Source organism: Anguilla anguilla, chromosome 6 (genome assembly GCF_013347855.1).
Source record: "Anguilla anguilla isolate fAngAng1 chromosome 6, fAngAng1.pri, whole genome shotgun sequence".
Taxonomy (NCBI): domain Eukaryota; kingdom Metazoa; phylum Chordata; class Actinopteri; order Anguilliformes; family Anguillidae; genus Anguilla; species Anguilla anguilla.
Genome location: NC_049206.1, coordinates 11,865,816 through 11,884,041, shown reverse-complemented (window position 1 = coordinate 11,884,041; position 18,226 = coordinate 11,865,816).

Sequence of the window (18,226 nt, the reverse complement as noted above, 5' to 3'; positions counted from 1 at the left end):
TGTGTGTTAGTGATCTGCTGAGTTTCCCTCAGGTAGGTGTAGTCGTCGGGCATGTCCTTCGGGCTTGTCACTTTATTTTGTCTTTTTTATTTTTGGTGTTAATTCTGGGTGGGGGTACGCTCCGGTTCGCTGTGGGGGACTGTCCAATTGGTCTTCCATTAGCGTTCAAGGGTTTTGCGTTTAAAAGCCGCCTCGAGCCCGGTGAATACACTGAAGACTAGGTTAGTTTTTTAGTTAGGTTTCTGTTGCTATAGGTAGTTAGGACCTGGGGGGAAGCCCTGGCAGCCCACACCAGTCAAAGTAATGCCCGTAATGTCCCAATGACCTCAGTTGTTGTAATTAGTGCGTGTTAGTATCCCTTGAGGTTTTGCTCAGGCGTTAGGACGAGAGAGCTTGGGGCTGGTTTCGGTAAAGTAATCACAGTTCGTGTTTAGTAAAAACGCATTTTTGTATATTGATATCCTTTATTGTACCGCCTTGTGGAGTAGCTATAGCTACTATCGTGCCGTTTTCGGTCTCCGAACATTGTCTCTGTCCTTGTCCGTTTAGTGTTAACGATGGCTTCGGTCATAGAGGATTTTATTGCGGAACCTTCCGTGAAACTGCTCGAGCTGTATACAAAAGATAAGCTGTTAAAAATCGCAGAGCATTATTTAATAGAAATTCCCAGCAAGCGGTATAAAGAGAACGTTAAAATTATCTTGAAAGCCACCTTGATTGATCGTGACATTCTACAAGATACATCTGAGGAACAACCCCTTTCTCCTAGTCTCCCTTCAGGTGACTCAAATGAGACAACCCTGCGAATTAGAGAAGCAGAGTTGGCAAATGCTTTAGAACAAAAAAAACACAGGCCTCCAAACGGCCAGCGCCCCCACCTGACGCGGAGGGGCGTAACAGTACTGTAATTCAGCTAATTTAACTTTATCTTCTGTCATAGTTTGTGAGGTTTTACAAATTTTGCTGTTCAGAATCTCTAATTTATTTCTTAGTTATACCCATAATCGTTTTCTAGAAGATACAATTAATCATTTATAGGAATTAGCAAGAAAAATAAATAAATAAAATTACCACATCTGATGATGCAAATAAATTATATGCTACCTTGCTACCTAGCTAGCTACAGTAGTTGCCAGTTCTAAGATATAACAATATCTAAATGCAAATTAAGAACTAAACTTACCATTCAGATACATTCATGAGTCTCCGACTTTGGTAAACGGTAGCTATATATTTGACATAACTATGCTTCTTTTAACTAAGTTAAATGAAGCATAGTTATCATAATAACGTTAACTAGATAGCTAACATTGTTTCTTTAGGCCATGATGTGATTGGCTATATAATGTTTCTAGCTATATGTCACATCACATCCTAAAGAAACAAATTAAACAAACATACAAATGACCATTTCCAACACAGCTTCTTGGAAAGTTATTAGCACTTACTGGTGACAAAATGGCTAACGATACCACAACAATAGACATGCCTTGATTGTCTAATGGTTTGAATCCACTTTTTTTCCCTCTGGGAACACAGAAAACTTCAGATCTGGGTTCCCGGCTTAGTTTTTTGTGCAGCCCACCATACAACGGCATTCTGGCATTTTTTCAAATCTTGATAATCCTCCGATGGCTAATAAGAACTCTAAGAACCCCTATTGTGGTCGTAGCCTTAATTTTGTGATGCGTTATACACCATCTCCATGGGGGAATTGCCAATTTGCATGTTCATAGGTTCTGGCATTCTCAATGATGGTAAAGGTATAGAGATGCTACCAAGCCATTTTCAGTACTTTATTGAATTTTATTTGGGAAAAAAACCCATATTAAACAAATTATTTCTGTACAGAATTTTAAATACACGTGAAAGGGGACTTTAAAGGTTATTTATATTGGCATTTATACAGAGCCTGTTTTATAATTTATTAAATTCCTGTTCTGTACTAAATGCACCAACTGACACTGCTCAAGTGTGAGTAGGACATGTAATGAAGTGGCTAATATCAGGTTCAATCTAGCTTATGACTGACCTTAAAAACCCCTGTGCGGTTTCATACTGTAGATGCTATTCAGAACCCGTTGAACGCAATGGTCGAGCAGTGTACTGGGCTTCTGTGAAATGAACTGTGCAAGTGCAGAGGTCACAAAGAAGGTCCCCGTGCTATTAAACGACAGAAAAATGCCCTTGTGATCAAAAAGACCGTTTGTCTTACTGAAGGAGGAAAATTCTGGCAGCAGGCAGGGAAGGAATTTTCATTCGGATTCCTTTCAGTGTCAGCTGGGCTTGAGCACATTACAAGGCCGAACAAGCATACTCCATTCAAATTAAGATAATGACTTTTGAATGAATACCAATTACATCCGTGTGTTAATTGAAAATACCCTTTACTGAGCAAGTCTTAATAGAACAAGCACTCAAGGAATGTGTGCAGTGTGATCATGCTGCAACATTTCACTCATAAATAGATCTAATGGAACAGTAGAAAGCAGGGGAAACCAATTTATGATAGTCAGTAGAAAAAGCCTTTAGCCTTACTAAATGCATTTTATAAAATACTATATATCTGGCTTTGCTTACTGGGCAATACCAAAAGGCAAATAAATGAAGGAAAGACAAAAGAGAATTTTTCAAAATGTGCTAAAAATATGTGTGCGTGCGTGTGTGTCTGAGGTTCCCACCATTAAAAGACAGTAAATCAGAACAGGGTTGCTGGCTGTCTGCTGAAGTGACTCCATTAGACCACACAGTCTGCGCAATTACAGAGCAGGGAATGTGATCTGCTTAGAATCGCCTCTCCTTCCCCCCACTCTGTCTCCTTCACATATTTTGCCCAGATCTGAACCTTCCCCTTACGACCATTTAGGCTCTAAACTTGACCCGTCCAGGTTCTGCTCAGCAGGCACTGATGACTTTGCGTGGCCATAATTTCAGCAAAGTTTTATTAGAGGGCATTCATAATTGAGTGGTCCCGCACCGGTCCTCATTAACCATGTTTCTGTTAGCGTGAACTTTTGCAACTTTAGGATCTCGACTGCAAATTTTGTGTGACTTGTGCCAAGTGGAAACAGATACTGAGTGTTTTAACCAGCTTTAAAAAATACTAGACTTGACAAATGGAAAATGTAAAATGTTGTGAAAAATGTCAAATTTTTCTGACTTTATTTCTACTTCCTCAGTCAATTAAACAATGTTGTGTACTTGATTGTTAATTCTGTGGTTTTTGTTAACATCAGATCAGGATGAGAGACCTAAATTAGAGGGCAATGGCACACCTTTCATCAGAATGAACAATTGGCACCAACAATGCCGTCAAACTAACACACGCATAAATTTCCCCACAACGGTGCACCCACCTTAATTAGCCATGCAATGCGGTTTGGGCAAGAGAATTACTGTGGAGCCGGAATTGAGGCAGGGGGCCTGGGGTCCTCCGGAGGACACGGCCTGGGCACGGGGAGATGGCCTTTAAGCAGATGTTGCTCTTGTTCCCAACTGGCTGGTGCTGCCACAACCCCCCCTGTCACCAAATCTATTAAAGCGGCTCTCTGCTGAGCTGTTCCGCGCAGGGCTCAGGTTATATGGGCCCTGCTTGCGTCAGGAATTATTTCACACGGACAGGGAGGGACACCGGCGCAGCATGGCAGGCCCAATAAAAGTGCCACCCATGGATATGAAAACCGGCAACTCAGACCCACGGTTCCGGATGAATCTCACTGCATAACAAGGAGGAGTCTGACAAACACTACTTTTGTAAAAAAAAAAAAAAAAACAGTTAGCAGGATCATATCTCTGGTCATTTTCTTGGGAAAAACTTCTCTATACGTGTCATTGTGCATGCGCGCTGATGCTTTACATCATGTTGCACTGTTTTGAATTATTTGAGGTGCTTCGAATTAATCTTGCACCGCAATTTGATTCTAGCACATGGTGGTCTTCTGACTCATTTATCATGGCCAATTAAGAAACCATAGTGTCACAATACATACTGGTGAGCAAGAGGATAAGGTCAAGACACTGGGGCACTAGATTCGAGTGACGCATCGCTTCTATGGCCATCGGGCTATATTCCAAGAAATGGGTTTTCAGTTCTGATGCTAATCACCATTTTTCAAGACATTGCCAAAGATGTCGACACGAAGGGCCTGCTGCAGGAGTATAGGGTGGGATTATCACCCGGAAATACAGCAACGACCACAAAGGCTGCAAAAGCCAAGATGACTAATTTAACTGTCATGCTGACTTTTAGCTGTCCAAGGGCATTGCTGGGGGCGCTACTCTAATGCATCTGTCTTAGCCCATTATTGGCTGTCATACGAACCCAATGACTCGCACATTCGACAAGACCCAGAGCCATGGTCCTGCAAAGACACAGTCAGCTGCTATTAAGGATTTTCATAATCACCGTAATCATCACCAGAGCTTTTATGGCTCTGACTGCTCCCCAGTGCTCGGCCTCCATGTTGCCTGTAAGGGAGGCCGGATGTACTGCGTTTAAAAAAAGGGCCTAAGTGGACACAAATCAAAATGCTAAGGGGACCACACTGAGGCGTTGGCAGCGCCGGAGCTGCTGGATGATGTGATCGACCATCGAGGTCACCTGAAACGAAAGTCACCTCCTTTTGACGGACATATGAAACGCTGCCCCTTAATCAGATGAGACGCTGCAAACTCGCTGCCCATGTCCATGGCAACAGAGTTATTTATGGACTGTAAAACCAAAATGACCAGTTGCTTTCATTTGATAGTGGGCAGTAGGACTACACAAAAGGATCAAATTAACTAAGTGAGGGGGGCTCTTCCACTGAAATTGAGGGAACAACAGACATGAAGTCTGACTGTATTATTTAATGATTTTCCTTCAGCTTCTGTCTCTAAGTTGGGCTTGGCTTGAGATCAGGAGAGTGTGTGCTAGTGGAGCTCAAATTTACACCGTCTGATACTAAAGACTACTCGGGGCATAAGTGTGCAGGGGAACCCTACAGACCCACTGAAAACAACTGTGGCACAGAAAAAAAAAAGAAATAAAAACATTTAATGGGGTTTCATGGCTCCTGAATGTCTGAATGTACCTTGAACAAAGGAGAAACCAATAAAAACAGATGACAGGAAGGTATAGAATTTTTTTCTTTCTAAGAGTTCAGATGAAAGGTGGATGCAAAACAAAGTGAATGTACTTTGCAAATGTAGTATACATGTTCAGCATCAGAAAATGCAAAGCTTATTGAACGAGCCATCATTATTCGCTTGTCTTCACACCTACCAAAATATCTCCTCTGCATCCTGAAGGTATTTAAGGAGATCTTTAAAAAAAGATATAAACTGGGAAAAGGAGCACAGTGTACTGTATTGCAGCATTCTGAAATATACCTTGCTGCATTCCAATTCATCTGAAGAACGTATTAATATTTGCATCAGTATATCAATATGATCTCAGACAACAAACAAAAATTTCCAATAATACATTAACAGGATAAAATGCATGCCACAAGCCCACAAATACATACAACCAGCTCACTTTTGCTCGAACGAGCTTGCGCTACTGTTCTACCAGACTCCATTAAAGCATGGCTAAAAGCTTTAACAGTATGAGGTCCCAAAGAGTGCTACGAACATGGAGCGCTAAGTTATTTTTCCCTTTAAAAGAGTTGTGTTGGTGACATTTTGTGTTTATCAAGGAATGCAATTAGGCTCCAGCCTTAATATCTTGGAGGCTGTCACATCCCTGCACTGTTCAGTGGTGCTTGCCAGACGCAATCAGAAATAACTCTGTCCCTTCAGCTTAATGAAAAACAAGCACTTGGCCATAAACTTGTAGTCATTCCTCGATCCAATCACATTGTCTTGAGTAATTAAAATGATTAGCTTAATTAGCTTAATTAACTAAATTTGACTACAGGACATGGCCATATGGCGAGGCAAAACAAAGATGGGAGCTAATTAAAGTTAAAATAATGCAGGTTTTAATTAACTCAACCCCCAGGCATCAACATTTTCAAATTTATCCAAGCTGATAATTAAAAAGTCCTCTTGCCCGAGCAACATTTTCTTCTCCAAGCTAATTAAATGTGGAAACGAATTACCAACATCAAGCTCGAAATATTAAATCCTGCTTGAAGATGACTTCACTTCCTAATGAAATTAATTAGCTGCACTGGACCCTCAATCAGACGGCAAGCACTGTCCGTGAACATAGACCTTGTGTAATCTAGCACTGGGCTGAGAGCCTTGGGGCAGGAATTTACAATTGTAATGAACACTATTTAAGTACGTGCTTCTCTTCATATAGTGGATGAGCATGTGGATATATTTATGCCAAGGGCTTCCTCCTTCAAACTAGAATGGTAGAATCAGCTAGCTAAGGCAGTTAGAATTTGTGGTGTATTTAAACTTCCCTTGAAACAGAAAAGACACGGTACCGTTTTAACTGTGAAACCCATTTTCACACAACGGGCTAACGTGCTAGTTGGTTGCCATGCGCACTTTGGGTCAAAATTCACACCGCCATCTGTGCCGCTCAAGGGCAAAACGAGGTCATTTAAAAAAATTAAAAATAAATTTGCAGGACTTTTGGACAAACGGAGGAATGGATATATTTCTGGAGGATATTACTCCTGCATGTTTATTGGCAAAATCAGGCATTCAGGGAGTGAATCAGAATAACTACGTCAGAATAAGCAGCTAAGAGGTAATGAAATACCAGGGCTGCATTGTTCCCTACATTTTCCTTTTTTCCTTAATTGCTACACAGGGGTATGCGGCATGCTAGTCATCGCCTCCAGAAGGGCACTATCAAATGACTTCGCTATGCATGAGGAGGAAACATTTTGCATGGATTGCTATCACTTCTAGGCTCCATATATGAAACATAAAAAGGAATCTCTCTCCCTTTCTCTCTCTCTCTCTCACACACACACACTTCTAGGCTCCATATGTGAAGCATAAAAAGGAATCTATCTCTCTCTCTCTCTCTCTCTCTCTCTCTCTCACACACACACACGCACACACACACACACTTCTAGGTTCCATATGTGAAGCATAAAAAGGAATCTCACTCTCTCTCGGATTTCCGTAGATACAATCTCAAGATACAAATTATAATTTAGTTTCATTCAAAAGAGCCACACTGTTTTCTGAGATTGTTTATCTGCTTACTGTGGCTCCAGAGCTGAGAAAAATGGACACAACCTGTCTGCTACTTGGAATTCAGCACAGTTCCAGGGGAGGATTTTGTTTGGTAACATTTGCCATCGACGACAAGAGGCCGATTCAGAGAAGGATGATACATTCATCACAGGAAATATTAGCTTGAATTTGATAAGCACTGGAGCTGAAACTCAGAACAGAGCTTCCATTAATAACCAAAAGACAATGACTTCCCCTTGCAAATCTCTCCCAACCTCTTCAGAACCAAGTTACCTTAAAAAAATTCTGGGGAAAGCAATGACTATTAAATATAGCTAAAGAAAAATGTAATCAGCATTCTCTTCATGGATATTGAATAAGAGCCACAGTGCTTTCTACACCCTTTGTTGACTTACTGTGGCTGCCCACATTCAAATCAAATCGCTCACCCTGGAATATCTAGCTATGAATGTCACTGGCTCTTTGTATCTTCAGAAAATGGTCGCACAAGTAGACCTCTACGTTCAGCAGCTGCCGTCAGCTAGCGGTCCCCTCTCTTCAGGTGTCCGACGCCGGCTCTTTTCCGTCCTCACCTCCTGATGGTGGAACAACCTTTCCCAGTAAGTCAGGAAGGCAGATTCACTGGCAGTTTTCCAAACTTCTGAAAACCTCTTTTCACACAACACCTCTATTAATGTTTCTGGAGAAAATAAATGTATTTATTTATTGATTCATTTATTTTGCAGGCATGCGCCTTGACGATAACCCTTATTTGATTGTAACCTTATCTAGCTTTTGTAGTATTTCCTTCCTTATTATGTTAAATACACTTTCTTGTAAGACACTTTGGCTTAGAGGATGTTCCAAATGACTTAATTGTAAATTGTAAGCATTACTTTTACGTGTGGATTTACTAGGCACCTATTTTGGCCATGAGAACACTCGTAATCTATTCTCTGTGCATCATTAAGAATCATGGCAGGAGAGGAGACAAACTGGAAAAGACGTTTGGAATGTGGTTTTGTCATGGAATTTATGATGTCACTGTAGAAGATGAGTTCTGTTGCTCAGCAGTTCAACACAGCAGAGGCACAAAAAATGGTTGGAAAAGGTCACTTCTGAACTTCTGGCCAGCCCATTCTCAGATATCTGGCATCCAGAATAATTGGGTGAACCCAACAGTTCACTATCCTTGTGAACTATGGAGAAACCTGAGGCTTGTCCAGTCACACTTGAATCTACAGTTGCAGTGGCTTTGGTGAACGCTGCTTAACCCTGATCTTCAGACAGCACAGAATCAAATTTTTGACACAGATAATACCATTCTGAGCCCTGTTGCTCAAGGTAAAATGAAATAATAAATAATGTTAAAAAATGTTCAAGTAATTTATTAAAATGTTATTCATCTCTTTGTCATTGGATATTTGAATTAAAGATACTAACCACAAAGTATGAAACTGCATAAAGCTAGGGATTACATCAAAGGGCCATAATATTGCCTACAGAGTGCTACTCTCTGGTCATTTCTGCCTCACAATACTTCACCTTATAACAATGCTGCATGCTAGGCACTTTTTTTTTCCAACTTAAAAGCTCATTAAAATGGTAATGATGAGTTTTTACCATTAAATATTTAAGAGACCTTACTTTGAAATGGCAGCTTCAGACAATGGTGCCAACGCAGTCACCCCAGGTGCAGTGTAGATTTCAGGCCACTCGTGCCAGCTGTCTCCACAGTACCATGGAGGGGGCCCGAATGCCCACTGAGGCCAGGGATGGCACAGCGTCAAAGCTCCCGCCTGTGCTTTGAGGACTGGTGTCACTGGTATTAGGGTCACTGGCCAGCTCGCCAGATTTTTGCACCACTTGTGCTGTGTGCTCAAATGCTGGCTTCTGGCATCTAAACTGATCTGAATAAATCCCAGAGTCTGAACCCTCCAATGTTAAAATCTGACTTGGCAATTGGGTTTCACTTGGAACGGAAACATTCCGCAAATATTCAGTGACAATACTAGTATGGCTATTTTTCCCCCTTGTGACTAGTATTGCAGATGCTAATTAGCACCAAATCATGTGCCAGATTGCTTGATAGCACCAAATTGAAACCTTTATTGCATAAAGCAATTTACACACTGTAAGAAATAACACTAATAATTGCATTCGTGGGATGTGATCATATGCAGCTTTCCTGTGGCATAAGTATATACTTATGGAAAAGCAAAGTTGTGAAAACAAACAAGAAGAATTAAAGAAAGTGAGAAGTTGGCTTACCGAACAAGAGAGAGAGGGAGAGAGAGAGAGAGAGAGAGAGAATGCTTTCACAGTAAATCCCTTGAAACATATTTGCACTTTGAAAGGATGATTCACTGTATCTACAGCAGAAACCTGCCATTTATTGTGTGCTTTCAGTTTACACAGAGTTCCATGAATTTTGCAGACATACAGCCTTAGATTTAGCATAAAACAGTCGAAGGTGGATTTGGTGTCAAGTGACATAAGTCTCATGTAAAGGGTAGTCCTGTAGCCCAATAAATAAATAAACAATACCTGCCCCATCATGAAATGCCAAACAGCATCTGAGGGTGTCCCCCGTAGCAGGATCTCTGGAGATATGAGAGCAAATCCCTGATGTCGGATTGCAGACACTTGATAAATCAATGTGGATCTTTGCTTCTAACACCATCACACTTCAGTTTCAGTCTGCTCTGGGTCAACCCTACAAAGAAATGCAATGTTTTAATCAACATATTCTTACAACAAAGGGGCAGCTTGTTTGTTGGTCATGGCATTCAATCGTGAGGAGAATGTGGATAGAGGAGGCATTCCTTGACCTTTTGAATAGTGCAAAGCATCCAATTAAAGTCCCACAAACAGCGAGGTTTATAAATGCCCTTCTCCTCCGCCCTTCATATTTTAAAATAATCTAAATGTACAATAAATGCACGGTAGACCTCAAATGGCATAGCTGTGGATATACAGTAAGGCACTGTATTTGAAGCTGCGTGATGAAACCAACTCGTACGCATGTCACATGTGGGAATAAAGCATATTAAAACCCATAGGATTGAATAACTGCTATTCCAATGCTGCTTAAAGACAGCATGTGCTGTAATAATAAAGCACTCAATTTCAAAGAACCTTCTTTGGCTCCACAAAACATGAAATATTAATAGAATGCACAATCTATTAATGCCACCTAATTATTTTTCACTTTCTTTTCAGCATAATAAATTAGCTAATAAAAGACGTTTTATCTTGAAATCTCTTTAAGAGGTCTCTTTCTTACTCTCCCCAATCTCTTTATTTAAACTCATATTGAATTATTGTCTGTTCTTCAACATGATCGTGGAAAAAAAGGTTCTACCAAAAATAAGAACGGACTGTGGGAGGAAACCCACGCCGATACAGGGAGAACATGCAAACTTTGAACAGAAAGGCCCAGCCTCGGATTTGAATCTTGCTACAAGGCAACAGGGCTATCCACTGCACCACTGTGCCACCCTAATAGTAAGTAAATTAAACAAGATAAAACCATGCCTGCCTGAATCACATGACAATGAAATGAGTCACCTGAACATTAAACGAGTAAGGACACTGCGGCTGTGAACATCTTAGTCTTCACTCTCAAAACGTCAAAACAGGGAGATGCAAAATGAATGCAGACTAGACAGTTCACCAAAAAATGTTAATGAATTTCCTTCTGCACCGGACAGGGTTATCAAAGAGTAACACTGTTATGTGATTGCTGACAAATTATGGGAGCAAGTCCATTTATGTTTCAAAATTCTGTTTGGTAGAAGCATTTTGACCTAGATTTAAACTAAGTTAACAATCAAGCTGAAAAACAATTGAAGTTGAAATATTAACTTGCATGGTGTTACGCTTCACTTAAAAGGGCCGTGATGCCATTTGGTGAGTACATTTATCCAATGTTAAGATACAGAATCGCATGATGGTCTATGCACTAGCAATTCTCAATCCTTAAACTTTGACATGAGTAAGGTTTCTACAAGCATGGCTTTTTTCAGATATTAAAATGCCTTGTTTTTGTATACATTTCTTTTTTATACCCAAGTCTGCATATTCCATTAATTTGAACGCACTCCACTTGTAAAAATAAATTAGTCAGGGATGGACGTGATTCTCAGAAGCACTGTTGAGTGTGCCCAAAGTCACTGTGGTTTTCATTTTTACAATGCTATGGGTTATATTGAAGTGGCATTATGGAAATTATGAATTTGAAGCTCACATTGGTCAGAAACATGGTTTCTCTAAACCAGAACAGAGCAGGTTTCTTTCTAATGTCAAGACTGCCTGCGATAAGAAATGCAAAAAAATGCAAATGCAAGCATAGTGTGACAGCAAATCTCAACAGATTAATTTAAAGTGTTCACTGACTTGTGATTCCTTTTTTTAATTAATGAGAGAATTAACTGTGTTGTTAATGGATTCCTACAGGATCTGAGCTTCTGGCAAATTTGCGGTAAAAAAGTTCTCTCTTGACATTCCCCAGCTCTAAATTTGTCAGCGTCACGGTACGATTGTTCTCGTTGGCTGAAATTCATGAGAACATTATGCCTCACATCTCCCAACTTTTTTACACATCATTAAAATCTGAGAAATAATAACGGAACAAGATTTTAGTGCAGTGGGGAGGGGCATGCAAGCTCCATCCATGTGATTTTAAACCTCTTTATAAATTGTGCAAGTATAGTATGCATAGCCTATATGAACACAGTTAGTATGTATGTACAAAACACTGCAATGAAGATGCACTCCACAGTGACATTTTATTGAACCAACACATATTCATATAATAGGAAATTAAACTATTTTCTATGAAAGCCCACATCCTGTTTGGAAATCTTTTACACTTCAAAGGTACAGTTATGTTATCGTTGGCATTAGTCTGGTTCAGAATTAATCTCATTATTAACCTGGACTCAAATTGTAAAATGGCCTGCATTCTCCACCTACATGTCTCACTACTCAAATGAAACTGAACTTTGAATTTCCTCTTGTGTTTACCAGACTGCTTTAATGCATACCCTCAAGCACATGTTGTGCTTCAATGGCTTAATATGGATCTCTCTGGTTCTTGAACTTTATTAAAATGCAGATAATAATTCTGTGCTGTCCTCTATTCTGGGATTGTGATGATAAATTACATAAGATTAAAAAAGATTCTCATTGATTTATCTTTTAAAGGTCTGGCACAAACTATATTAGGCACACTGTTATCCAACAAAATAATGATTGTGGATAACTTCTTGTTAAAAGTAATTAAAGTGTCTTTGCTGAATAACATCTCTTGGAAAATGCATCCCCAACCTGACATTTTGTTGTGGGTAAAGGTTCACATCTACGCTGATTGGTTACAGTCTTATGCTTATTATACATTCTTAAGCCAGGTACCCAAGGATAATTCAGTGCTGCAGATTCTAAACAGAATTTTAAACAGTCTTAAGTGGTGTTTCTTAAGGCCAGGCAAATGTGCTGGTGTCAGTGTAAGCACTGGAGTTTCTCATGTTTGTAATGCATGGAATCATTCATTGGCATGCAACACACTTTTTTGTTGGTTCCAAAATGCAAAAATGTATCTTGGAATAAATTAAAAAAAAAAACTCTTTGTACAAGAGCCTTAAATGCACCAGATTCCCAAAGTTGTACGTATGAGCCTCTGTCATGTACCTCAGTGACCAAAAATGAGCTCTGTTCCAATGATCACATTTGTCTGACACGGGTAGAATGGCATAGTCCAAATAAATAAATAAAATTTCAAATTGCTTTTAATCTATGGCACACAGAATCTGATTCTTTCAATCCCAACAGGAAGGCCGTATCGTCATGCAGCTTCAGTGAGAACTTTCTGGGTCTATTTGTGGGGTAAAGGTGGGATACAAAACTATGTCTCTATTCAATACAGGAAAAAATCTTTACGTATTTTGCAGCTTTTAGGGGCTTGCAGGACAGGATCGCATGATACATTAAAATGCTTCCCTCCGTTTGATCCCAAAACACAGCAAGAAAACTCAGTCTTAACAAGTATTTTAGTCCTGCTATGACTTAAATTTCTACTTGAGAAAAGATTTTAAGTTGCTTTTTGCTTGTCAGGTGAAATCGTCTTACCCCAGTGGTAAATCTTGAATGCATCTTATTTAGCTACAAAGTAATAGAAATAATATTTTGAATGAGCCAATCATACTTAAGATAAACTTATATTTCGGTTTCTGCAGTGCATCCATACGGGAATTTAATGCTTGTGTAAAAGATATGGCTTTGTCAGCTGGATATCAGTGTTGTCACACGCAGATTTAGAAAACTGTTAAAGTAAAAATATATTCCTGATGTCTGTGTGTGGAATTTAAGCACTTTGGTTCCATACACAGATGATACATATCCAAGTTCTCTCAGAAATCTAAGTGAAAGAACTGAAAAGCCCCAAATCAGACCTGATGAACTTCTGGAGGAACCTCCTTGGAAATGTGAACAAGAGTCAAGCCTACCTGAGCCTCAGTGATCAGTCAATTTATTGATCAATGATTGCACCAAATATTATTTGCATGCAGTCCCTCACAGACCGATCACATGGCAGCTTGAATTAGTGTAAAATATAATAGCAACAGGCAACAGAATATCACCTCAGATTAAATGGGGGTGATGGTGTGGCTCAGGGAAAAAAAAAACAGCTACAGAATGAGAGTGTGACAGGACAGAGAAGATGAAATAACCAGTGACCTCGGCTCCCTCCATCTTGATTGGAAGGAAAGGGGAGGGCCAAACTCAGGGTCAGCTGACACAGAGCCAGGATTCTGTTGGCCCTGGTGATAATTACACAGGAAAGGGATTGTAACAAGAATGACCAGAGTTACTGTAGCAGTTCTCTGTTTTGAGCTGGTGATGAAGGAGCTGTGCTTCCCATGGTTCACCAGGATGAGTTCAGGCTGTCGTGTTCATTTCCTCATTCCTATGCTGAATCGCCTATGCTTCAGATCACAAAAAGGAAGGTGACTGACTGCCTGACTGACTGACTGAAAAAATAAGTAGATAAATAAATAGATAGATAAATAAATAAAGAAATAAATAAGCTCAACTGGCTTGTCTGGCCCTGACAGCCAAGTGTTTGTTGGCTTGAAGCTACTTGCCTTCTCATTTGATTACAGCGCAGTTGATCTCTCCACCTTGACTACAGTCAGAGCGAAGCAAGAATCAATTTAACGTAGATTGACCATTAATATGACTTAAATATCACGCTGTCAACACTGTTTACATCTCTATGGCACCTCATTTTGTATTGCCCTGCCATAAAAACTGCGTTTCTTAAATAATAATTGAGGTCACCATTGTTTTCCCCACACAAGCATAAACAGTACACAGTACATAGTACACATTTGTATTTTATAAAAGCACATTTTCTGAATTTCTGTTTTCCTAAGGATCATATTGCATTTGCAAAATGCTGCTATGCTGACAGTATTTACACAAATGAGGGAGCATTGTTATGTTTGTTTATAAATACAGTCCTTTGTCACAATTAAGTGAGCCACAGTGGCACAGGTCTAAAAAAAGATAGCAGCACTTGTCTGAGTAATAGTCATTATTTACATGGTTTTATGCAAAGACAAATAGATCTCTGAATTGGAACAAATTGACATCCACAAAATCCCTTTGTAACAAGCGGGGAAAGAACGAGAGGGAAACTGTAATGATAAGGAGGGTATAAGCCCTGGTCTTTGTGTTTAACCAGAGAGCGAAAACAACAGCGGCTCTATTCCCTCCGAAACAGATTGTCATCAGTGGGTTAACAGCCAGTTACAATGTCTGATCCTGGCCCCAGACAAAGAAGATTATGCATTTGACTAGCAGTTGAACGGGGAAACAGTCTCACTGCGGTTCCAAAGGGTAAGGACAGATTGTGTAATGAAACACTGCAGCAGTATTAGCAGTGAAAAACTGAAAGAAAATGTATGTCTAATGTCATGTACAGTGTACATATGTACAACTATACTAGCTCTATAGTTCATTCCATGTTGCCCTGTTACAAATGGGAATTACTGTTACTGTATGTGTGGTGTAGTCCGGTCAGTGGAGACATTATGCTTTCGATCATCACAAACATTTTGAGAACAATCTGAAACAATCAGGTTTTTCTACTGCAAATGAGAGGGAAATGAAGAAACAGACTGAATACACACACACACACACACACACTCACACACACCTGCACACACGCAAACACACTATATGAAATGTCAAATCCCATATCAGTCCAACTGTGAATGGGTAAAAAAAAAAAGAAGAGTCATCCAAAACCAGAAGAAAGAAACCAGAAAACAAAGCCATGACACAAAACTACAAGAAGAACCATTAAATGAGGAACAAGGCTTGCTCCAGGACCCTTCAAAAAAACTGGCAGAATTCCACAGCGCAACATTTCAGGAAAACTTCTTGTGCAGGATCCCAGGCAAGTAACCTTTCGGAAGCCATGTGAATCCCCCTGCCTCATGCGGAGATGAGTGATCACAGGCACGTGGCTCCGCCCTCTCTGCTATTAGCCTTTCCTGTGGCTCTCTGCACGAGCGCGTGGGGACCCAGGTCGAATGATCCGGTGCCCCTTTTGTCCCACCCACCCACAGCATTAAGCCCTGGAGTCACCAGGCTGGGGGCTCACAATGGTTACTGTATTTCGTACTCTGTGCCGAGTGTTAGTATCATGATCTGTCCTACAGATAATGTTGATTCTCACTCTCTGTCGTTCTTTCTTTCTTTCTCACACACACACAAACACACATACTCTCATTCTCACACGCACGCCTCCCCACCATGTCATCTTCCACCCAAAATTTTTGCATTCGTTGAACAATTTCAAATAAACCTCGCTCTCATTTACATCCCCACCCCCCGTTTATCAGTCTCTACCTTGATTAATAGAAGCTTAACTGACTTTTTGTTATAACAGAAAGTGTGTTTGCTGCTCCTTTGACATCACCACTTCATAGGCTACTGAACGAGGAGAGCAGGAAGGAGAAGCCAGCAGAGACTAATTGAGCTGATGAGATGCACAAAGACAGGTGACGCTAATCGGAGCGACGTGGCCTTGTCCACATTGAGGCATCACTATGAGTCTGAGTACGGGCATTTTAGAAGCGTACATGCCTGCACAAATAGTGTCCTCATCCATAGCTTTCCCTCCCACTTAAGAAATTAGCCTTTATTATCAGAAAATTTATCATTACATTTAGGGGGATAGCACTTTGGTTGCATCGAACTGCTTTACCATACATGCAATAATGTTTAATTAAGATGACATTATTTGTACATTAAAAGGTAAATTGGAAGGTGTTCAGAGAAAGAATTGTTCTTTGGCCACGAGATATGTATATGAATACGGTCAAGGACTTTCCATTGAATGTATGCACGTTTATTTTAATAAGGAATATTCTGTACTCTGCTGCATTCAGTGCAAACACTTCTGCAGGAAACAGCCTCAAACAAAAATATAACTCAGATGAGCAGGTCAAACCAAAATGGAATGTTTTCCCTCCTAACATTTTCTTCTTTTTCTTTCTCTAGATCTAACACAGCACATAAGCCTTTTTCCAATCAAGGAATAACACGGTTTTGAATGTGGCGGAAGTGGCACGCAACAGGAAAGGTCGGCTCATCCTTGGGAAAAGTGTATTAGAAAAACAAGATGAAAAACACCGAGAGCATACCAATTACAAACTCCATACGCAGCACTGGGCAACGTGAATCTAGAAGAAAAAATAATAGAAACCGTACCGTACATTTCCACGGAGTGTGAAATCAAAGGACAATCTGGGACTTCACAAAATATTAATTTGCATCTAGTTACGTGCAATTCAAATAAAGTGCCAATTAAGGGGAGGTAGGGATATACGCAAGCCATAAAGATGCTTGGCAGTGACAGACATGTTCATTTACTTCTGAATTATGGGAAATGCTGTAAAATTCTTGTGTAATTAAAATAGATAGACGATGAAATTGTTTTCACTCACATTAAAACACACGCAAATAAGAACATTTCCTTCCACACCCTTCCATGGTGTCTCCATTGATTCCAGTGATTATGTAAATAATCTGATTTGATTTGCATGAAATAATGACCAGCATACTGAACCCACAGCACTGACACTGTCTCTCTTCCGTCAATGGGAGGGTGCAGTCAGCATGTCCCTTTGCGAGAATGCACGAGAAGCATTTGTTCTCCTTTCATTCCTAACGCTCATAGAACCCATATAATGCAACCGGAGGTCTTTGGCAGAATTATGCACAAAGCGGGTTCACTACGGCAACCAGGAGAATGATAGCATCAAAGAAAAGAAGTATAAATGCATTTAAAATGTCACAAAGCAGAAGTGACAGCATTGTGGCTCTACTCTAATCGGAAACAGTAACATTGCTTGTCGCTCTACAGCATCTTATTGCGCCAATGGAAATGGTTTGTGCTGTGTTGCACAAGGGTAATATTTCTGGAAGCATGCATTTTTAAAAAGGGAAAATATTTTGCTTGATTATTCTCAGCAGCATGAATCTATATACGTATTTGTTCCCATATAATGTTATAGTTATATATTACTGAAACAAACTTATTTCTCAGATGACTATTATTTCATCATATATAAAAGAAATTCTCATTGCAGCCTTACCATACCAATGTGTCTTAAAATGAATGTGCAACTAGAATATTACTAAAATTTAAGACATTTGTCAAAACATGACCTAAAATTAGGAAGATAGGAAAGAAGAATGGATTAAAAAGAAAGGACATTAATCATTGTTTTTTTTTTGTTTATATCATGCCAGATTAAACAACGTTCTGTCATAAAACTGATGGAAAGCAGATTTCTGTACGATAGCATATTCTGCACCAAACCAATTTCCCAGAAATTTTCTGAAATAACAAGCGCGTTCAAAGCCAGACATATAAATCTCTGCTTTCAAGCGTTCCCTTTCAGACACCAAAGCTACCAACTACAAAACCAATCTCTACCTCAGTAGTGTGTCTGCCAGTGTGTGGCCTACAATCGCAGAACAACCCAGAAGCTTTTTACATTTTTTTTCTGGCTATCCATCTTCT